We start from the raw sequence: 27,875 nt of genomic DNA on the forward strand, positions 1-27,875 counted from the left end.
AGCGATGCTGGTGATTCAGACACGCCAGAAAGACGCTCTGAAGTGCTTCCTTTACGTGAAGATATGAGAATCCTCAACTTAATAAGGAAAGAAAACAAATCATATGCTGAGGGTGCTAAGATCTAGAAATGGAGAAGAGACCCTCATGCTGGCTTTGCTGTTGCACCTCGGACTGCCCAAGTCAGGCCATGCTGCGTGAAAAGTGCTTGGTGAAGAGGGAGGAGGCATTCAGTTTGTGGATGGAATACACGAACAGAAGTGGGTGTGACTGATGGCAGCCGGGTCTGGTGCTCTCCGCAGCTCCAGCCGTCCACTGGGGTCTTGGGGCGGTCACTTGTGAATAATGAGGGGCTGCTGCCTCTCCTTGGATTGTTGCCTCTGATGCCTGAATGGCGTGAGGAAGGGCCCCCAGACCTAGGCTCAGCGAATGCAGCCACGTCTCAGGAAATGACCTGCCCTCCACTGGACCGTCTTTGATGCCCCTTATGAAACTACGTCTATGTAGTTGTTTGTTCGTTTATTATTTATTTGAGACGGAGTCTTGCTCTGTCCCCTAGGCTGGAGTGCAGTGGCACGATCTCGGCTCACTGCAGCCTCCACCTCCCAGGTTCAAGCAATTCTCCTGCTTCAGCCTCTGCAGTAGCTGGAATTACAGGCGTCTTCCATGCCTGGCTAATTGGTTTTTTTTTTTTTTTTTTTTGGAATTTTAGTCGAGATGGAATTTCGCCATGTTAGCCAGGCTAGTCTTGATCTCCTGACCTCGCGATCCATCTACCTCAGCGTCCCAAAGTTCTGGGATTACAGGCATGAACCACCACACCCGGCATCTATGCGATTCTGTTGGTTTACAGATCGGCCTGTGTGGACATATTCTGAAAAGATTTCTTGATCTTACATTGGACTCAGAAGTCCAAAATAGGTGATGATTCTCTTTAAAATGTAACTTAAAAAAAAAAAAAAGTTTCGTTGACACATCTGTACAGGCAGATTGGAAATTCGAAGTGTGAACCTTGAGGTGGCTGGCCCGGCCCAGTGCCACCCCTCCCTGTGGCTCCCTGGCGCCCTGAGCTGTCACTGTGTGCCACCCCTCCCCCGTGGCTCCCTGGCACCCTGACCTGCCGCTGTGTGCCACCCCTCCCCGTGGCTCCCTGGCGCCCTGACCTGCCGCTGTGTGCCACCCCTCCCCGTGGCTCCCTGGCACCCTGACCTGCCGCTGTGTGCCACCCCTCCCCGTGGCTCCCTGGCGCCCTGACCTGTCACTGTGGACTTTCCTGTTGGAACTTCGCATCCGTGGAAGCAGGCAGCAGGCATCCTTCTCAGACCTGGATCCCTTCCCGTGTGATGTCTGTGAGAGCCACCAGGCTGTCGTGTGGTGACATTCTCATCTCATCGCTGTGTAAAGTGTCTCTGCACCGCCATCTATCTGTCTGTACCAAGGAGAGGAGACACGCAGGCTCTTTTGAATTTCTGGTCCTTGTGTGTGAAGCCACTGTGAACACACTTGTGCACGTCTCTGGTGATACAAGTGTCAGGTCATTCTGAGTAGCATGGTGAATCTTTTGTGCACCATTCTGCTTTATCCTATCCAGTCCATGGACCGCTCGCCCCCCGTTTCCCAGCATTCCACACCGTCCACGTCACCTGCCTGTTAGGTACTAAGTAGCTGTCTTGCTTCTCAGACTGACTGTCGTGTCCACTGACTTATCTGCAGCACATGTCTCGGGGTGTCAAGGGCTGGGACCGGGCCTCGGGAGGCCTGGCGGAGCGTTTCTCAAAGCGACCGTCCCTTTCGCGTGCCGTCAGCAGGCATGACCGTTCCGAGGGCGCCGTGGTCCTGCCGGCGCTGGCAGTGGTCAGCGTGTTCTGTTCCAGCCATCCTGCCGGGCCTGTGGTGGTGTTTCATGGACTTGGTTTTCTCTGCTGAGTCCAGATCCCGAGTGTGACCTTACAGCCGTCTAGAGCGGCCGAGTAGCTGCTTCTCTGAAGTGTTCATCTGCATCTGCCACTCATGTTTACTGAGCTGCTGGTCCTTTTGTGAACTGATTTTCAGGAGCTCTTCCCGTAGTCCCCATGTGAACCTGTGTATTCTGTGGCTGGGGCCTCTTCATTTGCTTCATGGTCCATTTGGATGAGCAGACCGTCTTAATTTTAATGAAGTCTGATTTATTCACCTCTTCCCTGACAGGTCATGTGTTTTGTGTCCTGTGTAGGAAATGGCATCTTTTCCCAGCACGTGAGACGTTCCCTTGTGTTCTCATCCGGGCTCTCCAGCCTGACATCACACAGTTCCGTCTGCCAGCCATTTCTGATGAGCGTTCTGTGTGGCATGAGATCGATCTCAAGGTTCATGTCTTTTCTCTGCACGTGGATACCTGACAGTCCCAACATCATTTATTGAAAAGTTCTAGCCTTTCACTCAGAATGGTCTTATGTAAAGTTATGAAACGCTTTAGAGGGACCGAAGGGAAGACTGGGTCTCATCCCTGATTATATTGTATCTAATTAGCGAATCATCTCTATGTCTCATCAGCTGAAAGCAGGAGCTGAGATCACACACAGATTCCTATCTAGAGGCGGGCGTCCTCCCCAGAATGCTGGCGAACCGGGGCCTTTCTGTTTTCCTTTTCCCTAGGCTGCCTGCATGAACATCCAGGGTGGGACTTGCAGTGGGGAGGCCATAGGTACCCCCCACCTGCCCCCACCTCCCCTACTCTGCATCCAACCCAGCCCTGGCCTCCTACCCCTCCCATGGGTACAAGGAGCCTGGCCTGCCTCCGGGAGGGTGTGGACTCAGAGGGGTCCCCTGCCTGGTGGCCTTTTTCATGGCCTGACTGGCAGAAGAGAGGCCTGGTGTGATGCTCAGCATTACAGAGGCCACCGTGTGCCCTAGGTCCCTAGAGGGGAGCTGACCCCGCAGATGGTCAGGGGCATTCCAGCATGATTGCAGCCAGGAAGTGTTGTGGGGCCTTGTCCTCCCCTCTCTGTGCTTAGAGGGGAAGTGCCAGCTACTTTCCCAGAGGAGAAACGGGCCGTGGGGCTTATTCTCCAGCATGACTGCCGTGGACGTGATTTGTCCGTTAAGTCTTAAGTTCATTCACTTTATTTTTTTTTAGAGAAGGTTTAGATTTATAGAAAGAACGGGAAGCACAGGGTGTTCACAGCTCCCTCCCACCGAGGGGCACCATTACTGGATTCGGTCATTGGCCAGGTCCACTGGTTACAACTAATGAGCCAATACTGTGGTCCATGACCAGGCAGTACTGAGTCTCGTGACCAGCCAGTACTGTGGCCTGTGACCAGGCAGTACTGAGTCCCATGACCAGCCAGTACAGAGACCCGTGACCAGGCAATACTGAGTCCCGTGACCAGGCGATACTGAGTCCCGTGACCAGGCAGTACTGAGTCTCGTGACCAGCCGGTACTGAGTCCCGTGACCAGGCGGTACTGAGTCCCCTGACCAGGTGGTACTGAGTCCCGTGACCAGGGGGTACTGAGTCCCGTGAGCAGGCGGTACTGAGTCCCCTGACCAGGTGGTACTGAGTCCCATGACCAGGCGGTACTGAGTCCCGTGAGCAGGCGGTACTGAGGCCCGTGACCAGCCAGTGTTCAGAGTGTACCCTGCAGTTCCCTCTGGGTGTGGTACACGTCATGGGCTTTGCTGAATGCGAGATGTCAGGAATCCCCAGGACAGCATCACACTGACCCGTTCCACTGCCCTGAAGCCCCTTGCCAGCGCACATTTCACATGCCCCAGATCTTGGGGACAGTGACATTGGCAGGCCTCCCTCCTGCCTGCTGGAGACACAGGCACCTGCCGTGTGGGCTGTGGGGAGCATTTCATCCGGACCCCAGGAGGTGGAAGGTGGACAGCTGTCTCTGCCTCCCTCACCCCATGGTGCTGAGTGGTTGGAGTGAGGGGGAGGGACCCAGGGAGTTGGTGTCCTGAGAGTCACCCTAGCACCCCAGCTGCACAGGTGATTTCCAGAGAAATGTCACTCGGTCCGTCTGGAAAGCCCACATAGGGACAGCCTGGGAATGAGGGTGAGGAGGGCAAGGCAGCTGAGATCCCGACTCGGAGAGGTGGCATCCTTGGCCCTCACCCCTCCCAGCATGCAGCAGGCCCGTCTCTGCTTGGGGCTTTTTCACCAGCAGCACAGGGCAGCAGGGACGAGGTCCACCATCCGAGCAGCCTGGGGGAGAAGCCTGGAGCCCGCCTGCCCCGCACTGCGCCTGAGAGCCGTGTACTTCTGGTTTGGGTACTGCCTAACAGTGCGGTGATTTACCTGTCTGGTCCCTTTCACCCAGGAGCACAGAGCATATTTGCAGGGCAAGAGTCAGGAGGTAGACGGAGGAAGGGAGGGAAGATTGGAAAACTTGTAATAAAATTACATTTCCTGAAAAAGCCGTAACTGGGATCCTGATACATGTGCAGTCTTACTGGTTCTGACACGGGTGCTGCGTATTGGTGAACGTCTTCCCTGTGAGGGCCCCTCCCGCCTCCCCGCCCGCTCTCCCTGTTCATGTTTATCTCATGGGCTTTGCTGGAATCTTGAGGCTCCTTGAGACTCCGAACTGCTCTATAACTCCGGCCTGGTTAATTCAGTTTCTCTTCTATGCTGACTCCCCTGACAAAAGTAGTTGGCTTCTGGCCGCCGGGGCTGCAGAGTTTGTGTCGTGAGTGTGGGTCTTCACAGGGTGCGGTAATGCCCCGGTACTCAGGGACACCGCCCACCTGCCGCTGGGATTAGTTTCCCTCCCGGTGGCGGTGGAGGCTGCTGGGGGAGCTCAGCGTCAGCTCTGGATTAATGGAGATGAAGGAGCAAGACCAAGCTGTCTGAACGGGCATCGCCATGGTCCCAGTGCTGGCCGGCTCCCCAGATTCACATGCTGAAATCCTCACCCCCAAGGTGCTGGTACTTGGGTAGTCAGAGGAGAGCCCTCAGGAATGGGACTAGTGTCCTTGGAGGAGAGCCCCTCCCCACGCCTCCCCCCAGTGAGGACACAACCAGGAGGCACCATGTGTGAACCAGGAAGCCCCTGTCAGGCACCGAATCCGCCGAAGCCTTGATCTCAGACTTCCCAGTCTATGGAACTGGGAAGAGAGACACTGGTTGTTTCTGAGCCCCTGTCTGTGGTCTGGTGCCCGAAGAGACTGAGTCCAGCACTGCTTCATCTCTGGTCTCCTAAAAAGGAGAAGGCGCTGCAGGTCCCAGCCCATAAGCCTCCCCTGCAGGGAAACACAGACAACTGTCAGGCAAAAGGAGCCCCTGGCCCCAGGGCAGCCCCTTTCAATCCAGCAGCTGCATCCACGCAGTACGTGAAGACCCACTTCTAAAGGGCCAGGTGCCTTGGCCTGCTTCTCAGTAGGGCAGCATCCCAGACAGATTCACCGGCCTCACCACAGGGAGTGAGGGACCTGGAAGTGCCCTACGTGACCAGGGAGCAGCACCCTGCCTTTGAGTTTCCAAACTCAGCCTTTCCCCACTGAGCCAGGGGGTCTAAATGACCGAGTCAGGCTCCTAGGGGCGAAGGGACCGTGTGAGAAGCCCCTGTGTCAGCTAAGGCATTGGTCACCAGGCCCACCTTCTTCCCAGCCCTGTGTTACCCACTTGCATGATGCTCAGAGTCCGTAGTGCTTTGTGGCCCTCACATAAGTAGACGATTGCAAAGCTGAGACTGTGGTTCCGTGTCTCGGGAGCCCCAAGGCAGCACTGCCCCCTACCCGAGCTGGCTTCTGCATTCAGTTAGCTGGAAATTGAAAAGCAAACAAACCGTGACCTCTTCGGGTCCCCAGTCCTGGCCATCACTGTCCCTCCGCTCCCAAGCAGCTTATCTGCAGCCATCCAAGCCTGCAGCTCCCTCCTGCAGAAAGATGAAGAACGGTGTCCCGGAGCAGGAGGTTCAGCCGTGGCCTTGAGTTAAGCACTTAGCCCCTGTCGGAGGGCAGCCCTCGGGGCTGTGCGTGTGCTCAGGGACTGCCCCTCATCCTGTCATCGGCTGGTCATGGCCCTGTGCGCCTTGGGGGCTGGCCCTCCTTAATTGTGGCTTTTATGCTAAATAACTGCCGTATCAGTTACCACGTCTTTAGGGCACATTTCCTCTGAAGAAGTGGTTATGAATTGGTTCGCAGAGTGAATGTTCTTTTTCATGAAGGCTCTTGCTGGACCGAGGCTCAGAGGGCAGAATGGATACACGGGCTCCAGGAGGCCAGACCTGGTGGGCACTGTGTAAACACGCCCACGTCAGCCATTTAGTGGCCAGTCCTGTGGCAGGCTGTCAGCTCAGATTCGGGAGCACTGCTGGCTGGGCTCAGCCCCATGCCCCGCCCTGTGCTGAGGCTCTGGAGAGTGAGAATGGGGGGCACCCATCAGTGGAGATGGGGGAAGCAGGTGCAGTAGCCACATGGCCTGGGCAGAGTCGAACTCAAGGTCAGAGCTCCTTGCGGCAGAGACAGGATTTAGGAGCGACTGGTTAATGACCTGGCAATTTTGCCGTCTCATCAGGATGTAGGAAAATGCTGGGTTGAGGCGTTTTGTCACGGCCTGAAGGCGAGGATGCACCTGCTAAGACGTGTGAGGGCGGCTTTCTGTGGCGGAGACCATCGGGAGCTGCAGCTTCTTTGCAGAAGCTTCATGGGCCTCTGGGGACTCTCCGTACAATAAATAAGGCAGGAAGCACCGCTCCCGGAGCCTGGGACAGTCGGTGCTAACTTATCTGTTTGAATGAAAATCTTAAACCTTGTTAAGTCAAGCTGCCATTGCTCATTACCCATAAATTAGGAGGCCAGAGGGAAGCATCACCCACAGGTATTTATTAGAAAGCGCTAGAGGATCTTTTGTATCCCGGGGACACACCGAGCCTGGGAGGAACAGGCCGTGCCGTAGGCTCGCACTCTTTTTAATCCTGTCTTTGACGTTGAGGTTGCACAGAAGTGCAGGAAGCCTGTGGCCTCCTTGTCCTTAGCTTCCAGCTGGGTTCTCACCCTGTTAAGTTTCCCCAGGAGCTCAAGCCATGGGGGGAAACAGCCAGGAGGACCGGGATGAGCAGGTCCTGAACGGTGAGTCCTCCTCCGTGTCCAGAGAGCGCTGAACGGAGCCAACTTGCCCCTGGCTCGGAAGCCACACAAGCCCTTCCACCTTTCTTTCCCTGCTTAGGGTATTTCTGACATCTGGGGTGCTCTATTGAGAAACATGGAAATTCTCAGCCGAGAGTGGTGCTGGCTCTCTGAGGCACGCAGCCTGGGGCGCCCTCCACTCTCTGGAAAAGTCAGAGTGTTTCTTGCTTTCTTCTTCGGTGCTGAGCCCAACCAAGCCATCCGGAGTAGTGATTCCTTCCGAGGCTTGTATTCTGGGAGCGTGACTGTTGGGATGGAACAGTGTCTGGAGAGGGACCGACCATCCGAGCCAACAAACCTGAGTTTAAACTGGATATTAACAGACAGATTCATCAGAGAATCCCTGGCCTCCCAAAGCCTAATGAGACCTTCAGGGCACCTCCAATCCCAGACACATGCAAACAGCAGCCCCTCTCTGAGAACAGCTCCCTTCTGTTGCTGTCCCTGGCACATGTCCCTGGAGAGTCCCTCAACTGTGACTCAGAAATCCGCTGCCTGCTGTGTGACCAAACCCAGGATTACAGGCAAAGAGAGAAGGTGCCTCTTTCCAAGATCCAAACAATATTTGATGAGGGGGAGTGAGCCCGGGCTGTGAAACCAGTTACGTGGGGCCCAGATTCTGGGTCTTGCACATAGTAGCTGTGTGTCTTTGAAGCAAACCCTGAACGTCTCCGAGTCACAGTTTTCCGGTTTGCAAAGGGTGTTTTTAACACCTGCCTCAGTGACCAGAGATGATTTCAGCTGAGTGATTGAGATCTCAGCTGATACTGAGAGATTTTCATCTGGAATTTTCCTTCTCTGGACCCTGAGTGTGAATAGCCCTTGTTCCTGGCTGGAGTTTTGGACCCCCAATTATTCAGCCTTTGCTGGTGGACTCTGTGGAAGCTGGTTTGTGGGAAATCTTTTGCTTCCCATACGTCTGCTGCCTGCATCTGCGTGTAATACAGTGGTCCACTTCAGTTATTCACAACTAGCATCCAAACTTTAATATTTGTGGTAGAGAATTTGGACAGTAAAGTATAGCCTAAAAAGAAAATGGAAATAATTCTTTCATTGCCCTAAGGAAACTTCTGTTAGCCTTTTTGAATGTATCGGTTTTCCTTACGTTTATTGGGGGAAACAGAAATGAGTGAGACTGAAGAAGTTGGTGCATGTCAGATAAGCATTTCCTCGAAGCATGGTGTGCTGTGGATGATACCGTGGCTGGGTATAGAAGTACAGCTCAAACAGATTTTCTCTTGGAGCTTTGAAGATATCACTCCCTTGCCTTCTCCTGTTTCCTCGAAGCATGGTGTGCTGTGGATGATACCGTGGCTGGGTATAGAAGTACAGCTCAAACAGATTTTCTCTTGGAGCTTTGAAGATATCACTCCCTTGCCTTCTGCTTCCTTGAAGCATGGTGTGCTGTGGATGATACCGTGGCTGGGTATAGAAGTACAGCTCAAACAGATTTTCTTTTGGCGCTTCGAAGATATCACTCCCTTGCCTTCTCCTATTGCAAGTGTGATACCTCACTCCTTTGCTGATCACTCTGCAGGAACCCACACACCATCCTTTTGACCTTTTGATTCAGATCCTCATTGGATTACATCTAGGTGTGTGGACATCTCTGGGCACTTTGCATGGGAAGTTCAGGTTTAGCTCACGGAATTCTGCCTGTGTTCTCTGACTATTTTCCTCCTTTGTCTTTATTTCCCCTGGGACCCTGATTGGAGCAGCTATTCTCAGTTAGGAATAGAACCTCAACACCCAGGCATGTGATGGTGGTTTTCATCACTATAAAGACCAGGATGCTAATGGCAGTTGGTACTCACAGCCCTGGACTCTGAGTCCTGAGTATGTCCAGGACGGTGTGGAACAGACAAAAACCCAGACCCCAAGGCTGACAGCACCCCACTGACGAACGCTGCCCTAGTGCCTCCACAGCTCCAGCATCTTTTACATAGCTCATCTCCTTTGTGTCTGGGGCACTGTGCTCTCTCTAGAAGATGCTGGTCTCATCGTTCCAGTTCTGAGGAAGGTCCCCTCTGTCACTAGTGTCTTCTCCTCCAGCAGCCCCACTTTGAACTCTGTGGAACTCTTGCTCTGTGTAGCTGTCTGCTCTGGTTTGATGTGGCAGCACCCTTGTGCATCTCCACAGATGTTTTTTCAAATAGATTAAGCAGAGTTTCTGCCCCAGTGTGTCTCTGCTTCCTCTGGGGTCAGTTCTCCACTCACTCCTCTCTGTGCCTCTGCTCCCTGCTGTCCATTTCCCTTCCAGGCAGCCCTGCCTGTCTCCACCTCTTTCTGGACAACAGAGGATTCAGCCCATAAGCCTGGGAGGGTGGCTGGGACTCTCTGCTCCTGCAGCAGGCTTCTCCCCTAAGCTGGATGACTGGCTATTGGGCTCTACTGGCCAGGAAGAGGCCGGCCTTCTTCTGACAGTGGATGGCTGGTGCCCTGTTGCTGCTGGGCTGAGAGGCTTGGGGCATTCTGAGGTGGACCGCCTGGCGGTGTGCAGGGCTTGGATGTCAAGTGGATCATTTGAAGCTTGGAATAAAACACAGAGAGCACAGGCCAACCTCAGCTCCTGGGTACGCAAGAGGTGAGGGAGGGTAGAAGGCGAAAGTATGTGGGGCCAGGTTATTTTCAGCTCTGATGCCCACTCTGTGAGGATGTGGTCCACACAGAGACACCGCCCACTGACCTGTCCAGCCAACCCACAGGTTATTTAAAGGCCCCTTCCCCTAACTCTGCCTGGGAAATGCATCACAGCTGGTATAGCTCTGTAGGTACTGGGGGTTGGAAGGGTTGGCCCCGAGCCCGGGGCTGCGCATCTAGTGAAGGCCGGTTCCGCCCCAGCTCTTTGCCCGACTCATATCTCCACTCCATGGGGCATTGCAGGAATCGCTCTCAGACCTTCCTCCTCCTCAGGCCGTGGAGGGAAGATGCGGGCTCAGTTTCATCTTCTCTAAACTTCGCTCCTGGCTGCAGGTGCCCTTCCAGCAGTTAGTTGAAATGAGACTGTATGTCACATGGTGCCTCCTGCCTTGCTTGCCCCCACCTGCCCTGGCCAGAACTCGGGACTCCCCAGGGCAGGGCTTCTGTTCTGCCGGCGACTCCTTTCCGGCTCCCATCTGTGTGTGTCCGTGGTTTGGCTGTGTGGACTGCTGTGTTCACACGTCCCATGATCAGCTCTCGCTGCCTTTGGAGCGACCTTTATCTGAGTGACCTTTCAGGCATGTCCGTCCACGGCCTGCGCGTTGCAGTTCTCATGAAGGTGGGCTCAGGGTTATTGATTGACATGAAGGCGGGCTCGGGGTTGTTGATTGACAGGAAGGTGGGCTCAGGGTTGTTGATTGACAGGAAGATGGGCTCGGGCTTGTTGATTGACAGGAAGGTGGGCTCAGGGTTATTGATTGAGTTGTGTCATTTGCAACCCATGCTGTTGTCTGGGCTTCCACACTGGGGCTGATCTAATTAATGCAATTAGATGCTGCATCTGGGCCCGGGTGACGGCCTGCCCTGGAACCACACATCACAACGGCAGGGGCATGAGAGGTCTGCATGCCCAACTGAAGGAGCCCTTGTTCAGGGAGACACTGTGGGGACGGGCCTCCTTACCTTGCTGTTGGGTCTGCAGCGTGATGGCAGATTGTAGCATTAGCAGTGCCTATGAGAACAAGCCCGGCCCTATGCAGAGTCTTCCTAGGACTCTGTCACAACATTCTTTTGGCATTTCTGTGGCTGCTTTGTGTCACAATGACACACGGGAGGCCCAGGTTCAAGCGATTCTCCTGCCTCAGCCTCCAGAGTAGCTGGGATTATAGGTGCCCATCACCACGCCCAGCTAAATGTTGTATTTTTAGTAGAGATGGGGTTTCACCATGTTGGCCAGGCTGGTCTCGAACTCCTGATTCAGGTGATCCACCTGCCTCGGCCTCCCAAGCTCTCTGACCTTTGGAGAAAAAGTTTGCCAAATGACCTCCAATCAGAGCATTTTGTTCACATAAAGATCAAGATGGGTAATCCCAAGTGGCAGAGATGCAGGCCTCAGGAGGGAGGCTTCCCGTGGTGGGGCCCCCATCCCAAGCTCTGGGCCTCAGAGGTTGCAGCAGGGGAGGAGGCAGAGCAGGGGATGCAGACCCCAGCTACTCGGGAGGCTGAGGCAGGAGAATTGCCCTTCAGGGACCAGCCTGGAAAAGGTATCTCTGCTGCCCTCGATGAAGCTGGCCTGGTGACCCACCGACTCACGGGGTCCTGGAAGGCATATTCTTGTTATTGGGGCAGCAAAAGGGGAAATGGGCCAGAGACGCTTTGCCCAGATGAGTGGATACCTCCACCCCATCCAGGCATCTCAGCAGGACAGCTCTGGTGTGGTCATTTTCAGCACCAAGCTTGGGGAAGACCCAGGAGGAATGTGCTGAGGTTGCTCTGATGCCACCGGGTGCAAAAGCCTGGTTCCCTCTGCAGTCTGCAAGCATCTGCCTGGCCCTCCCCTTCCTTCACAGCTGCCGGGGAGCCCTGCCTGCTGGCTGAGGCCCGAGGCTGCCTGCTGTCTTGCTCTTCAAGACCCGCCCTGTCCTCCCCAGTCTCCAGGTCAGCATTGCACCACTGCACACAGGAGGCAGCCCTAAAGTCTGATGGCCTTGGAGGTGGCTCCTCCCAGACTCGTGGCCTGTGTGTCACAGCACACCCTGATGCCCAGGCACCGGCTGACGTTTGCCCTCATCCAGGAGCAGGGAGTTGGGGCCCAGCACTAGCAAGTGGGTTCTGCCTCCAGAAGGCTGCTGAAGGCAGCTGGCGGTGGGGCCGCAGCAGGTGGACGTGGCTGGATCATTTGATGCTTGGAATGAAACACAGAGGGCACAGGCTGATCTCAGCTCCCAGGCAAGGCTCCCAGGCAGCCTCCCTGGGCCACAGCAGCCAGGCTCAAAGGTCCAGCCATTTCCCCGGCCTGCCCAATCAAAGGAATGGAGTGTTCGGAGGGGAGCAGAGAGCCTGGACAGTGTCCACTTTGTGGCCTTGGCCTGGCTCTCCCACCTGGGCTCCAGGTGCCATCTGGGATTTGGGAGCAGCCAAGGGCTGCAGGTGAGAGGACACCTGCTGGATCTGGGCCAGGTGAGCCTTTGAGTGGGGATATCCTCCAGGCCAAGGAGGGTGGATGTTGTCCTGTGAGAAAGGGCCAGCAGACGTGCCTCTTAGCGGGGTGGGGAGGCAGGTGAAGGAGGAATTGGAGGGAGATGGGGCCTCATCCCAGCTTTGGCGTTTCCGTGGCTCCCACTTAGAGGCGAGGGGGACCAGTCATCCCCACTGTGGGTGCCTGCTGGTAGTTCAGGACTCTACATGGCTCCCATTCTCCAAGCCTGTGTGATGTCCAGTTCTTCTGCCCTGGCCCTGCATGCAAATGCCCCCACGAGGAAGGACACAGGACTGCGACCCAGATCTGCAGGCTGAGGTGGCTGGAGCCACCCTCTGCCCAGCCTTCGCGAGCCAGGGTGGACTCTGCAGCGGGGAGTGGGCTGTGCGCTGCTCATGGCTTGGACTCTGATAGAATGCTGCTCCAGTCCCCGTTTCTCCACTTCCAGCCATTGACCTTGAGGAGGTCACTTCATTTCTCTAACTTCAGTTTCTTCCTCTGAAAATGGGGTGTTCCTTGGACTAGCCTCCCTGGCCATTGCAAGTGTGAAGTGAGTAGAGGGTGGGGGATGGCCTGGCTAGGTGGGGGTCACTGGGCTCCCAGGGGCAGCCCTGGGTGGGGCTCTGCCCTGCAGAAGACCCTGCTCTCGTGGAGGATGTCCCTGCCTGTCGTTCGGCTGCAGGCCATTCCTCCCAGCCCAGAGCCACCCACATCGGTGGTAGTAAATGTGTATTAAGACAGATTTCTCTTGGACAGTCTCTCCTGCACATTGGAGAGAAAGCTGTTTCCCAAACAGGCCAGCTGCTGTGAGTTCTGCCACCTTCCAAGCACCAGTTGGGGATGCCGATGGGCCGGAACGGTTTCGTTTTCCTGCTCTCAGAGCAGGACCCACTCATGGCTCCCCCCAGGCCTGGGGAACAGGACTCTGCCTACTCGCTGTGCTCCTGACACCTGTGGTCACCACGCCGTGGCTGGGATGCTGGCTTCAGATGTGCAGTTCTGGGGATCGGGAGGCCGGGGTCCATGGAGGCAGCCCAGGGTGGCCGGGCCACATGATCACAGAAGGGACCTGCACCGGGCTGGAGTGACTTCCACGTGTTCTTGAGGGACTGCTCCCCACCAAGTCTTTGTCTCCAGCAAGACTGACCAGAGGTACCAGGCCTTCTCCAGGCACAGTGAGTCAGCCAGACGGAGATACAGCAGCCACGTGGGCAGCCCAGATCTGGCCTTCTGCCTGCTCCTTTTCTCCTGGGTCCACCAGCCTGGGTTTGGAGTCCAGGCTGGGTCTTCCCTGCCCCAGGCCTCCCACCCTTGAGCACCAGGGCCCAGAGGAAGCAGCTCCTTGTTGGAAGTCTGCAGGAAGAACTTGAAACTGAAGAAACAGTGAGTCACCCTTGCAGGAAGGGTCAGGTCGAGTGAGCGTGGCGTCTCCTTCCTGGACAACAGGCCACACAAGCCCAGTACAGGCAGCTGTCCTGGCCCCTGGGGAAGGGCAGAGGAGCCCTGCAGTGGCTCTGCCATGTTGCTCCGATACTCTGGAGGTCCAAGCTCACCACCAGACCTTCCAATCCCCCAGGCCTCCCAGACCCCTCGAGCTTGCTCCCCAGGGCTCCCCATTTCTGCCCCCGGCCTCCCGCCCTGCCCTGGCTACTCTGTCTGATTTCAGGTGCTCTCTGATCTTTGCCATTGGAGTTTCATGGTCCTCCCGAGCTGCCTCCTTCAAACCACTTTCCTGGGGCTGCTCTGGGCCAGGCTCCCTCTGCCCCCGGCTTCTGCAGCTTCTCTTTCTGGTTCCTTTAAGCTGGGCTGCAAGGGCCCTCAGGGAGGGGCCGTCTCACAGGATCCTTCATCCCGGAGCCCCTCCCTCCTGCCCCGGGCTCCATGCCTGGATGGATGCAGTGGAGCCAGGAGCTGGCGGAGCCACTCTCAGGGAATGGACCCTTCTCGGGTCAGGGACACAGTCCTCAAATCCATCTGAGGGCCCTGTGCAGAGGAACCAGGAAGAGGTTGGGCACCAGGCGAGAACCCGGAGGCCGGTGGTCCAGGGAGTCATAGAATAGGCCCCTGCAGGGACATGGGGTCTGGATGAGCCTGCAGAGCTGGAGCAGGAAGAGCCCTGGGGTGGGGGAGCCACATGTGCGACCTAAGCAGGGCTGCGGCGGGCAGGGCAGGGCTAGGGGCGGTGCGGCCTCTGTCCCACATAGGGAAAAGGGGCCCAGCCCCCTGACCGGGCAGAAGCCCTGCACTCAAGGAAGGAGGCTGGAGATAAACGTCTCAGGAAAACACAGGATGGAAACTGTTCTAAAAAGAAAAAGGAAAAATCAAAAACCAAGCTGGGTTTTTTTTTGCGTATTTAAAGACCTCAGAGCATGAGCCCAGGAGGATGACAGAGGAAGCTCTTTTCACGCGTCGGAAGCCTGTGTCAGGGGACCGTCCTGGTCCCCGTCTGTCCCACTCCCCTGAGGTCGAAGACTTGTCACTCTGAAGTGCTGCCCTCATGAGGGGACCAGCCCTGCCCAAGTGCTCTCGGGTGTCTGCACAGGCCGGCAGCTTAGCCCAGGGGTGACCAAGTCCACCCCCACTCTGTCCCTTCCTTTCATATGGCCCTGGATAGACCCCTGAACCTCAGTTTCCCCACTTTTAATGGGAGCTGACAACATCACCCCAAGAGTGACAGGCCTTGTGAGGCTGCAGAGAGCCCGGGTCAGCCAGCCCCACCCCAGGCCTCACTGCAGCTGCTGCAACCCTGGTGGGTGTGGGGATGGCATGGTCCCCCCACCCTGTATGCGGGGAGGGGATCGTGTCTGAGGCTGATACTCCACATGTTGCCTGAATTCTGAGAATGCATTTTGTTTTCCTGCTCACCCCAGACCCCAGGCCCTGGCGGTGGTCTGTCCTCTTTGCTGGAAGCAGGGTTATAAATAACTTCCAATTTGCAGCTCTGTGGGGCTGGCGGGGGCGCATGTCCCACGGCCCAGGTTGCTGCCAGCCTTTGCTGGGTTCTTGGAACAGAAGATGGAAGGCCTCAAGGAGGCTTCCATGCAGAGCCGCCTGCCACTCACGTGCCTGCCCAGTCCCTGCTGCCCGGGCCTCGTGGCATTTAGTCTCCATTCAAGTCTAGGTAACCTGGCGGCAGGAGAGGAGGATGAGGGGCCCAAGATGTGACAGGGGCAGGACACGGAGAGCAGCCGCCAAGCCAGGGAAGCAGGCACCCTCAAACACAGAGCATCGGGAGCCAGAGGAGCTGAGGGACCCAGGGAAGCAGGCACCCCCAAACAGCATGGGGGGCCGGAGGAGCTGAGGGACCCAGGGAAGCAGGCACTCCCAAACAGCATGGGGGGCCGGAGGAGCCGAGGGACCCAGGGAAGCAGGCACCCCCAAACAGAGCACGGGGGTCCGGAGGAGCTGAGGTACCCAGGGAAGCGGGCACCCCCAAACACAGAGCATGGGGAGCTGCAGGAGCTGAGGGACCCAGGGAAGCAGGCACCCCCAAACACAGCATGGGGAGCCGGAGGAGCTGAGGGGCCCAGCACTGCTGCTGCCCGTGGACGGGGCAGCTTCCCAACATTTGCCATCTGTGACCTGGGTGCTGAGAGGTAGTGTGCTGGGCCCCTTGTGCGTGCCAGGCCTCTAGGGCGGAGGAGGACTGAGGATGTGGTCCTGACGGTGGGGTGAGGGGGTGCGGGCGAGTGAAGAAGGATCCAGATACCCCGGCTCTTCCTGCTGCAGACGCCTTGGGGGCACACTGCTGCAGGAACCTCACCTGTGCCTGCTTTAGCCCTGCTGTGCCGCCATCCACTGCTGGGCCGGCCCACCAATCTGTCAGTTCTCGTCTCTGGGGACCCCTGACCCTACCAGCGCTGCAGCCATGGCTTCGGAAGGACACCAGCCTGGCTCAGGCTGCCTGGGAATGTCAGACATGGTGCCTGAAGCCTGAGCATCCGTTTTTTCCTCCGGGGCCCTTCCTGTGGAATTCAGTGGGCCGCCCACAGTGTTAGTGGATGCTCAGAGACACAGTGATGCGGGGTGCAGCCCTTGGAGGCGAGGCCTGGGCCAGGTCGCCCCTGAACACAGCGTGCTCAGAACTTCAGGGAGGCGGAGCCCTGGCCCTTCAGCTGTAACCAGAGAAACCACATCCAAATGCCTGGAACTGAGTCCCCCCAGTTAGGAGAAGTGCAGGAAATGGGGGGCTCCGACCAGTGAGGACACGCACAGCTTGTCTGCAGAGATGCTCCCCTCATTTCAACCGTTTCAAAACCAGAGGTGGGAAGCTTCCAAGAGAGGTGCCTTCTCTGTCAGAGCACACGTGTAGGTGCTGAACTGAGCTTGGTGGGGTCTGTCCTCCTCCGCACACTGGAGATCCTGGTGGGGTGTCCACAGGCAGCTTCTCCACTCCTGCGTGCTCACACGCCGACACCGCCTCTCAGGAAGACCACTTGGCTGGGCTGCAGTTGGTTTTGTACATTTTAGGGAGACGGGAGTTACGGGCAAAGGCCCAACTCAATGCACTTAAGGTGGACGTTCGTTTGGCCTGGGACAGGGGAGATCTCCAAGGTGAGGTTTCTGGGTCATAGGTGGATTCAGGGATTTCCCGACTGGCAGTTGGTTGAAAGACTTAAGAAATCAGTGGAAAGGAGTGCTGGAGTTAGGATGGGAGGTTGTGGAAGCTACAGTGCTTGTTATGCAGGTGAAGAGAGAGAACGAATGTCTCTCTTAGGACCTTAAAAGGTGTCAGACTCTTAGTCAAATCTCTCTTGGATCCAGGAAAGACCTCGAAAAAGGAGATGCAAATTTTCCCCACAAGAGACGGCTTTGCAGAGCCATTTCCAAATGTGTCAGAGTGATGTTCTTTGGGGTAAAATATTTTGATTTCCGCTAGAGCCTGCTCTGTATCAGAGGCAGGTTGGAATTTGGTTTCTTACTGCCACGAATAATCCATGTTGTCAGTCTTACGATCTCTCTTTTAATGATGCTGCTGATCAGTTGAGCCTAAACTCCAAAAGGGAGGAGGGTGTTGAGGGGTGTCTAATCTCCCCTCATCATGGCTGGGGGTTCAGCTTCTCATGTTTCTCTGTGCCTACTCTTGGCCCATGGGGGTGTCTGTTCAGGTGGTTCGGGGGCTTAGGGTTTCACTTTGGGTTTAAAGGTCTCTGTCAGTTAGAAAACACCCCATTCAGAGGCCTCTGCACCTACCGCTGTCACTGGGTGCATCTGTCACCACTGGCCAACCTTCCTTGTAGCTCCAGAAGCTAAGAGGAAGGCAGGGCCTGGAAATGCAGGTGCCTTGCCCTGAGTTCACACAGGCCCCAGGTGAGCCCTGGGAGTTGAAAGGGGCTGCTGAGTGGGGTCAGCACAAGTGGCCAAGGTCACTGCTACTACTTTCAAAGCTCCCTCCAGCGGGGAGGAGGAGGGGGTCCCTGAACCATGGGCAGCAGGCAGGATGGCGTCTGAGGCTCCGGGGGTCTCTGCCCAGGAGGGGAAGGCAGACAAGCCTAGGTTTCACTGTGCCTTTGTCTGCTGGGGCTGCTATAATGGAGTACATAGACTGGGGGCTTAGAAACCACAGGAATGTGTTTCTCACAGTTCTGGAGGCTGGAAATCTGCGATCAGGTGCCATAGGGTCAGTTGCAGTGAGCACTGTCTTCTGGTTTGCAGACGACTGCCCTCTGGCTGTGTCCTCACGCACTGGAAGGGATGAGGGGCTTCTCTCATCCCTTTGTAAGGCATGAATTTTATTCACAAGGGCTCCACTCATGGCCTAATCAATCACTGCCCAAAGGGGAGTGCAGAGGGGCACTCAAGACTTCAAATCATAGTACATGATGCTCAGGTGTTTGGATGGGTGGATGGGGGAAAGGATGGATGGATGGACAGTGGGTAGATGAATGGATAGATTGATAGAAAGTGGATAGGATTGATTCACCAAATCAGATAAGTAGATGAATGAATATTGTATGGTGAATCAACTTTTGAATGGATAGATGGGTAGGGGATGGATGGATGGATTGATGGAGGAAGGATGGCTGGATGGATGATAGATGGCTAGATGATGGACAGGTGGGTGGATGGATAGAGGTTGGATGGATGGATAGTTGGATGGATTGATGGTTGGATGGATGGATTGATTGATGAATAGATGGATGGATAGATGGTTGAATGGATATATAGGTGGATGGATGGATTGGTGGAGGGTGGGTGATGGATGAGTAGATTGATGGATAGGAGGATGGATCGACGGATGGACAGATGGATGAATGGATGGACGGATGGATGGATGGATGGATGGATGGATGGATGGATGGACAGATGGATGGATGGATGGATGGATGGATGGATGGATGGATGGATGATGGTGACGGTAGATGGATGGTTGAATGGATATATAGGTGGATGGATGGACGGATGGATGGATGGATCAGTGATGGATAGATGGATGTATTGATGGATGAATGGATGGTGATGGTAGATGGATGGTTAAATGGATATATAGGTGGATGGACGGATGGATGGATGGATCAGTGATGGATAGATGGATGTATTGATGGATGAATGGATGGTGATGGTAGATGGATGGTTAAATGGATATATAGGTGGATGGATGGATTGGTGGAGGGTGGGTGAAGGATGAGTGGATTAATAGATGGTGGATGGATGGATGGATGGATGGATGGATGGATGGATGGATGGTTGGATGGATGGATGGTGATGGTAGATGGAAGGTTGAATGGATATATAGGTGGATGGATGGATTGGTGGGAGGTCAGTGATGGATGAGTGGATAAATGGCTGGGAGGATGGGTGGGTGGTGTGGTGGATGGATGACTGAGTGGATATATGGATGGGTAGCTGGATAGGTGGGTAGATGAATGAATGGCAGACAGGTGGATGGATGGATTCGTGGATGATAGGTGGATGGTGCATGAATAGTAATGGATGTTCGAATGGATAGATGTGGGGTGCGTGGATAGATAGATGGATTGGTGGGGGGGAGGCTGTGGATGGATGGATGGGGATGGCTCAATATTTCCTGAGCCTAGCTATGAAGCCTCCTGTGAGCCTTGATGTGTCCAGGTCCTCGTGAGGGCAGCGGGTTCCCTGAGAAGGCAGTCAGAGTTGTCAGCGTCCGTGTTAATTTTGCCATGGCCAGTGCCTCCCCTCAAGTTAGTGACAGTCCACTTGTAAACGGGACCATCCCCCAGAACTTGCCATCCTTACCGCCCCAGTGATGACCCACAAGCAGCAGCACGCAGCTCCTACACACCCAGCTGGCCTCAGGTCACCCTCCTAAGTGAAGGAGTGCCCCACCCGCCATGACCCTCCTTCCCTGGGCTGCCCCAGGCTCCCTGAGTGCCACTCCACCAGCACGTAGCCCCTGGGGCCTCTTGGAAACAGTCAGGAGGCGCTCTCCTTTCCGTACATTAAGATTAAAAACTGCGGCTGCCTCTCCCGACTTCCCTCTTAAATAGCTTCTGTGAGTTCACAGGAATTTGCCCGAGGAACATGATTAGAGGGCTTTTTTTCTTCCACTTACAAGTCTTTACCTTAATGAAATAATGAGCAGGTAGCTCATTACAGTGGTGGCTTGGGTTTTTGTGTTTGTTTTTTGGGTTTTTCCCCCCCTCTCATCTAATTTGATTGCCCAGACTCGGAGTGTTTCGAGCTGGTGCGATTTGGTGCACTCATCACAAAGGGAGACTTTTCTCTTCTTGAGCACGGTGGGGACCGTTCCCGGAGCTAATGAGCCACTCTCATCAGAGAGCCATCTTGAAAATGAATACATTCTACTGTAACTATTTAAAGAAAAAATAATTATCAGGACTGTTCTCACTAAATCACGCTGCTTAGAAGTTGTAGAAAGAAAATTTTATCTAATTTTAAGATGTAATCTGGGTTTTGCGGATTTTTTTTTCCCGAGTGATTAGCAGATCACCACTGAACAGCGAGGACCGGAGCACGCTGCCCTTTTCTCTGCTGTCCTGGACGCTGGCCTCGTGCCAGCCTCATGGACCCCAAGACCTTGGCCCTGTCTTGGCCCCTACCCCGTGAGGGCCAGGCATTCAGGCTTCTTACCTCCCCCTGGCTGCTCTGGGGACGGTGGCTCTCCCTGCCCAGTCCTCCCTGGTTCATTTCTAAGTAAGCTCTTTCTTAGCTGAAAGGAGAATCTTGACTTCCCAGTTTCTGAGACACAGCGCATCCTGATTTAACAAAAACAGAAGGCCGGGTACGGTGGCCCACGCCTATCCTCCCAGCACTTTGGGAGGCCTAGGCGGGTAGATCACCTGAGGTCAGGAGTTCGAGACCAGCCTGGCCAACATGGTTAAACCCCGTCTCTACTAAAAATACAAAAAATTAGGGGACATGGCGGCACGCACCTGTAGTCCCAGCTACTTGGGAGGCTGAGGCAGGAGAATTGCTTGAACCTGGGAGGGGAGACTCCAGCCTCTGCACCTGCCTCCCAGGGGGACCCAGTGTCCACAGAAGTCCTCAACTGCAAATGTGCAGAACAGCTGGGCAGTTAGGGAGGCGTGGTTTTCAAAAATGTATGGAAACCTCCCTCTGCCTCTGCACGTGGTATGTGGGGGGCAGTGTGACACCGGTAGACATTGACAGGACACCTGGTCTGACCCCTACCCCGGAGATGGGGTGCCTCTCACTCACCTGCAAACCCCACCTCTTGGGTCCATGAGTGGAGCTCCCCCTCCACCTGGCCTGCTTGTCCTCAGGGTCTGAGTTCTGGGCTGGATTTAGCAATTCCTGGACTTGGGACACACATTCACCCCGGAAAAGGCCGGCCTGTACCTTTAGACCAGGCCAGAAGTGCAGGGCCAGGCTCCATCACTGAGGAACCTGCAGAGACTTGAGACCAAGTCCTCGGGTGGAGAAAGTGGCCACGTGAGATGTTGCTGGAACAGACTGACCCGTCCCCCACCCACTCACTCCAGCTCCCTGAGGCGGCCCAGCTGTGCTGTCAAGGGGCTGAGGCCCAGACTGTACAGGAAGGAGTGGGTTGACGGGGTGGTGTCATTGGCATCACGGGGGTGGGGGCGACAGCCATGGTCTTTCCTTGCATCGCCCTGTCTCCTGTCCCTGGTTGGTTAAGTGTCTCCGAGCCAGGCTGGGTGCTTCCCCAGTCATCGGCAAGGTCCTTGCTGCCACCAGGAGCCAGTCCTTCCAGGATGAGGGACACAGCAAGGGGGCGCTCCCTGTACGTGGCTCTGCCTGGAACTCTTCCCTGGTGGCCTGACATCCGTCACAGGTGGCCTCACAGCACCGGGGGAGGTGGGCTTGGCTGGTGCGCTGGGTAGGGTCAGTGGATGTGGACATGTTCTCCCTCCCCTGTGGCGTCAGCTGGAGGCCAGGTGCCTCCACCGCTCCTGCACCATCAGATGCACACAACTGCATTTGTCCTGGGCCTGCCTGGCCTGGAGGCTGCCTGACAAGGGGATGGGGCTCCCTGCCGGGGATCCTGGATGTGGTGCTTCCCCCACCCCCACCTCCTCCTGTCCACACAATGACCCCTTGACCCAGCTGTGCTGTGTGGTCGGCCGTGGCCACCTACCCTCATCTCAGATGGGACGCAGCTCACAGATAGTGCCCTGCGTGTTTCCCAGGTGGGGAGACTGTGGGGTCCCTACTCCCGAATCCCACCCTTCTCCCTTCTCTAGACAGTTCAGCATCTCCACTGGGCTGTTGGCTTCTCTCATTTCTTCGGGAAGCCCATGGGCCCCTCTGAGGTCCCTGCCCACAGGCAGTGCGGAGGCTGACCACACCCCACGTTCTGGCATCACTGCTTGTAAGCTGTGTGACCTTGGGCAGACTTCTTGAGCCCAAGAAGCTTGAGCTCTCTGAGCTTCCCTATCCTCTCCTGTAATGTGAAGATGAAGCTAATTGATTCCCCATAGGTAGAAATCAGTAATCAAATTCCAGTCATAAATAAGCATGCCAGCCCCTGGGAGGTCCACCAGGGTGGCCCGGGCACTCAGAACGCTGGGGAAGAGGAGGTCAACATGAATGCACGTGAATACATGGAAATGAGCTTGCCACGCAGCCACAGGGAAGGCTGGTGCTGCTGCTCCACCCTTGCGGTTCTGGGTATGTCTGGGCCCCGGTGTTCCCGGTGGGGCCCTCCGGTATGCAGGAGGCTCTTCTGGAGGTGTAGGAAAGACAGATGCCTCCCAGAAACACAGCCACTTCCCAGCCTTTTCCTGTGCCCTGGGCCTGGGAGGCCCGGCTATGCCAGTTCACTCCAGAAGCCTCCCTGCTCCACATGTTGGTCACAGGTCACTAAGCTTGTGGATATCTAGTCCTGCTCCTGGGCAGTGCCTCATCTGATGTCTTCTGTGTCCCCCGGGCCATACTGCCCTGGCAAGGACTGACCTACGAGGAAGGCCGCCACTCCAAACTTCTGCCCCACCCACCTGCCAGCCTTCCCGACAAAGGCTGGGGCCACCTCGGAAGTCAGGCCTCAGCATGCCATCTCCCACAGGGCAGAAACAGGAGCCCAGGGCCCTCCTGAGAGCTTCCAACACGCCCTGCAGGGATCAGTATCACAGCGACCATCCTCAGTGCCTGTGTCGGGACTTCCTGCCCATGGGTTCTTCTGTGGGACCTCTGGTAGACCCCAATTCCATTTCACTCCACGAGGCCAGGTGGTCTTTGTGTCTGTGTGGAGTGTGTGTACACTTGTGTATGTGCATATTGTGTGGGGGGTGGGTCTGTATGTATTCGTGTGTATTAATGTTGACCACCCCTTTTCCCGTGCACATGGCTGTAGATTGAATCCTCCGTCCCCAGCCAGATCTGGGAGGCTTGGGGGACGCTCTTCTCGGTCAGACACTGCCAGAGAGCGCGGCCGCCCCAGCTCAGGCGGTCAAGAGTGTTTCTGATGATAGGTGAGCAAGTGGCCACAGTTTCTCGTGGAATCCCACTGGGCTGGTTCTGGGTGATTCATTTTCCAAGCTGTTGAGTACAGAAAGCAGAACTGCGTGTTAACGGGAGTGAGGAAGCCGTTTATTCCCAAGGGAAGCCTGCAGCCGTGCACACCATGGGGCTTGGGTGTTGAGCTGAGGAATGTCACGGCCACAGTCCCAGGTGAAGGAGCACTGTGCGTCCCTGTCCATCTGTCCCCTGGAGGAGCCCGCGTGTTCCTCCCTGGGGCGTCAATCCGGGGAAGGGTCGTGTGGACAGTTGGCTTCTCTTCATGTGTTTCCTAGGTTGTGAGGTTCTCAGGTTTGGGGCTGGGCAGGGGGCCTTCCTGACTCTTTGAGAGGTTGGCTGGGGCTTCCTGGTGCTGGAACAACTCGGCAGGCCCTTTGGCGTCACCAGATTCCTGGCGAGGGGAGTCGGCTTGGCTGGCTTCAAGTTCTGCATACAGCATCGCTCAGTCCTTACTAAGAGCTTTCAAGCACCACGAGGCCACACAGCCATGCCACCCGTGGGTGACACAGACAAAATGCAGAGGGTTAGCTCTCGAGAACACATAGGCCGTTTGGGGCTTACACGAGCTGGGTCAACTGGGGTCCACTCAGACCCTCAACCCCACCTGCCCGGGACCTCCAATCAATAGAATCTACCTGCTCGCCACGCTCCAGGGCAGAGACCTACCTGCTGCGCCGGGTGTATACCTTCCCCGCATTCCACTGGTGAGCTCCAGGGTGGAGACCTACCTGCTGCGCCGGGTGTATACCTTCCCCGCATTCCACTGGTGAGCTCCAGGGCGGAGACCTACCTGCTGCACTGGGTGTATACCTTCCCCGCGTTCCACTCAGTGAGCTCCAGAACGGAGGGACCTACCTGCTGCGCCGGGTGTATACATTCCCCGCGTTCCACTCGGTGAGCTCCAGAGTGGAGGGACCTACGTGCTGCACTGGGTGTATACATTCCCCACATTCCACTCAGTGAGCTCCAGAGCAGAGGGACGTACCTGCTGCGCCGTGTGTATACATTCCCCACGTTCCACTTAGTGATCTCTGCTCTCACATACTTAAGGATGTGTCTCATGAAGGCGTCTTAATAAGCGTGTGGCTTTGTTGTCATCACACCTTCTATTTAACCCAGAACTGTCCCGGAAGGCACTTTTACGAGTGGGTTTCTGATAACTCACCTCAGGTGTCTCCTTCGGATGAAGACAGGCTTTGCCTTGCAGCGTGAGTAAGCAGGGCTTTAAACGGGAATAATCCAATTATCGCTGCGACTGCGAACAGAAGAAACTTCCATTGCATATTTACTGCCGCACTTACGTCTAACGAACTGCTCCGGGAGGGTGAGAGGGAGGCCCGGAAGCGCTTAGAGTGTGTCCCTGGTGCAGCGCCCACAGCCCCGGAGAGCGGCTCCCACGTCCCAGGGAAACATCCAGCTCCTGCTGCCTCTTCCTGTTGCAATTCACACTGGGTATTGGGGGTGGATGGACCTTTGCAGGGTGTGAAGGGTCTGCGTGAACAGGAACATGTTACACACACACACACACCGTACACACAATCACACCCCATATACACATACACACTATACACACACCCCATACACACACATACACATACCATACACACACACTATACACACATCCTATACACACACCCCATATACATACCCCATACCCACACCTCATACGCACACACCCCATACACCCACACCATACACCCACCATACACATACAACCTCACACACACTATACACACAACCCATGTACACACACCATACACACAGACCCCATACACACCCCATGCACACACACAGCCCATACACACCATACCACCTCACATACACACTATACGCACACCACCTCACACACCACACGCACACACACCCGGGCCCCCTGGATGGCATTTGGAAATGAGTATCCTCCAGATCACACAGGACATACCTGCACTCTGACATGGCCGTCGCAAGCACAGCCTATTCAGAAGAGGTCGGTGGCCAGCATTTAGGCCATCAAGCACTGTCCCCAGGAGGCCACAGCCCAGGGCTGAATCCCCCAGGCAGGCACGCCTCTGACTGGCCGCAGACTTGGACGGCATGGCGTGTCTCCCTGTTGCCTCACAGTCCTGATGACAAGTCCAAACGACAAGCAGGACTAAGACTGAACGTTCCCTGAGCCTCCCTTGTGTGAAGCCTCAGAAAATACAGACCCAGGAACCTGGGTCAGTGCTGGTCAGAGGTGCCTCCACGCTGGCCATCTGCAGGAGGCACCGGTGGGCTCCCCCTCGATCAGGCACGGTCTCACCCAAACAACCACCCTGTTGTGTCTTCAACTCCATTCAAGGGTCGCCCGACTGTTTGTGGCAAATTGGACTTTCAGCAAATTGATTGGGAGCGTGAGCCACTCTGTGCTGAGGTCCTGTGGCTAGCCAGCCCCGCCTGCCCCCTCCTCTCAGCCCTTTCCTCCCTGAGGCTGTTGGCACGGTCACAGGCCGCTGACCTCCCAGACTGCAGGGAGAGCCCGGCTCCTGCCTGGCCTGGAGGCCTCTCGCCCTGAAACATGGTCCAAGCTGCACTGGGCAGAGGACACTGCACTCTGCCCTCCTGGAACCCAAGGTTTCCATGCTGCCACTGACAAGGATCTGGGAGCAGCAGCTGCGTCATCCCGAGGAGCGAGGGAGGCCTGGGAGGTGAAGCTTGCACCTGGGGAAGCAGCTTGAATGTGCACCCAGAGGGGACCTGGAGTGCTGGAAGGTGCAAGCCCCTCTGTAGACCTGAGGACTCACTGCCAGGGAGCCAGGTGGCCTGGGGGATGATGCACATGTGTGGGTGGTGAGACTGTGAGGGGGCACCCTGCGGACGTGTTTGCATGTGTGTGGATGTGCAGCTGTGTGTGGTGTGCATGTGTGTGCCTGTATCTACGTACGTGAATGGCATACGTGTGTGTGATGAAGAGCGTGGTGTGGGAGGGACCCTTGGGCTGAGTGGTACCTTGGAGAAGTGTTTCCAGGTGGAGAAAGCGCTGCTGGCCCAGGGCCTGGCTGGGCTGGGTCTTGGGGGCTGTGGGGTCCTACAGAGGCTCAAGATTGGTGAGACCCTAGGTTCAACCAGGACAAACGCAGTCTGAGACGCCCTCCCGCACCCCCTTTCCATCTGAGGCAGTGGCTCCCTGGCTCCCTTCCCCAGCCATGTCCTGAGCACCCGCTCCTACCATCCTGCGGACAGGCGCTGCAGACACAGAAATGCTTGAGAACCTGTGCCCTTTACCCCATGCCCTTTAACCCATGCCCTTTACCCCTGTGCCCTTTACTCCTGTGCCTTTACCCCTGTGCCCTTACCCCTGTGCCCTTTACCCCTGTGCCTTTATCCCCCATACCCTTTACCCCTGTGCCCTTTAATCCCCATGCCCTTTAATCCCCATGCCCTTTACCTGCATGTCCTTTACCCCTGTGCTTTTATCCCATGCCCTTACCCCCTGTGCCCATTACCCCCATGCCCTTCCCTCCCCCATGTCCATTACCCCCATGCCCTTCCCTCCCCCGTGCCCATTACCCCCGTGCCCTTCCCTCCCCCGTGCCCATTACCCCCGTGCCCTTCCCTCCCCCGTGCCCATTACCCCCATGCCCTTCCCTCTCCCGTGCCCATTACCCCCGTGCCCTTCCCTCCCCCATGCTCATTACCCCCATGCCCTTCCCTCCCCCATGTCCATTACCCCCGTGCCCTTCCCTCCCCCGTGCCCATTACCCCCGTGCCCTTCCCTCCCCTGTGCCCATTACCCCCGTGCCCTTCCCTCCCCCGTGCCCATTACCCCCGTGCCCTTCCCTCCCCCATGTCCATTACCCCCGTGCTCTTCCCTCCCCCGTGCCCATTACCCCCGTGCCCTTCCCTCCCCTGTGTCCATTACCCCCGTGCCCTTCCCTCCCCCGTGCCCATTACCCCCGTGCCCTTCCCTCCCCCGTGCCCATTACCCTCATGCCCTTCACTCACCCATGCCCATTACCTCCCGTGCCCTTTACTTGTCATATGCTCAGGACCCCCCTGATTAGCCCATGTGGATGGGTGATGACATGTTTTTGCCCAGAGCCCAGGTTTGAGTCACCATCACTCACGCTACCAAGGGAAGCTCTGTCAGCTCCTGGGGACGCCCCTTCCCATCCCTGAGAGCTACTGTGACACTGAGACCAGAGGAGAGGCCTCCTCACCCATGCCCGGGTGAAAGAGAGTTGTGAAATGTGGGCTTGAAAGGCCCCTTTGTCCCCACCCAGGACATGGTGGCCGGGCGCTGTGCCTCTGACCGCCTCCAGCAGGAAGTGGGCTGGGCTGGGCGAGCCTGGCTCCTGCCAGCAAACAAAAGGTGTTGTGTGCTCAGGGCCAGCGCGCTGGTGCCCTTGGAGGGCCAGGCCAGGGACGGGGTAGCCTGCTGCCTGCTCGTCCATTTGTTCTGCGAGTGCTGAGAGCAGGCGAGCCCGCGTAGTGACCCGCATGCATGTACATACGTGTTTACATGAGAGTATACATGTGGGTGCATGTGCAGATACACATCTCTACACATGTGCATGTGTGTGCTGCACTTGTTGATACGTGTTTGTGAGTGTGCATTTAAATGGACGTGTGCATGTGTGTGTGTCTACAGACCTCTGTGTGTGGTATATGTGTGTGTGTAACATGTACGTGTGTGATGTATGTGTGTGGTGTATACATGTGTGATGTTGACATGTGTGTGCACAT

General features: G+C 56.2%; 1 protein-coding gene and 1 long non-coding RNA gene across 10 annotated transcripts in view; one reads left to right on the plus strand and one right to left on the minus strand.

Annotated features, from left to right (window-relative positions):
• Positions 1 to 27,875, plus strand: part of TAFA5 (TAFA chemokine like family member 5) — a 306,441-nt gene that overhangs the window by 159,872 nt on the left and 118,694 nt on the right. The gene's annotated exons all lie outside the window — the stretch shown is intronic.
• LOC118147692 (uncharacterized) lies at positions 22,136 to 27,372 on the minus strand. The gene is made up of 3 exons (XR_004734149.3): positions 27,257 to 27,372; positions 25,093 to 26,244; positions 22,136 to 24,426 (listed from the first exon to the last, which is right to left on the minus strand). It is a non-coding gene; the product is annotated as an uncharacterized LOC118147692 (long non-coding RNA).

Source organism: Callithrix jacchus, chromosome 1 (genome assembly GCF_049354715.1).
Source record: "Callithrix jacchus isolate 240 chromosome 1, calJac240_pri, whole genome shotgun sequence".
NCBI classification, from domain to species: domain Eukaryota; kingdom Metazoa; phylum Chordata; class Mammalia; order Primates; family Cebidae; genus Callithrix; species Callithrix jacchus.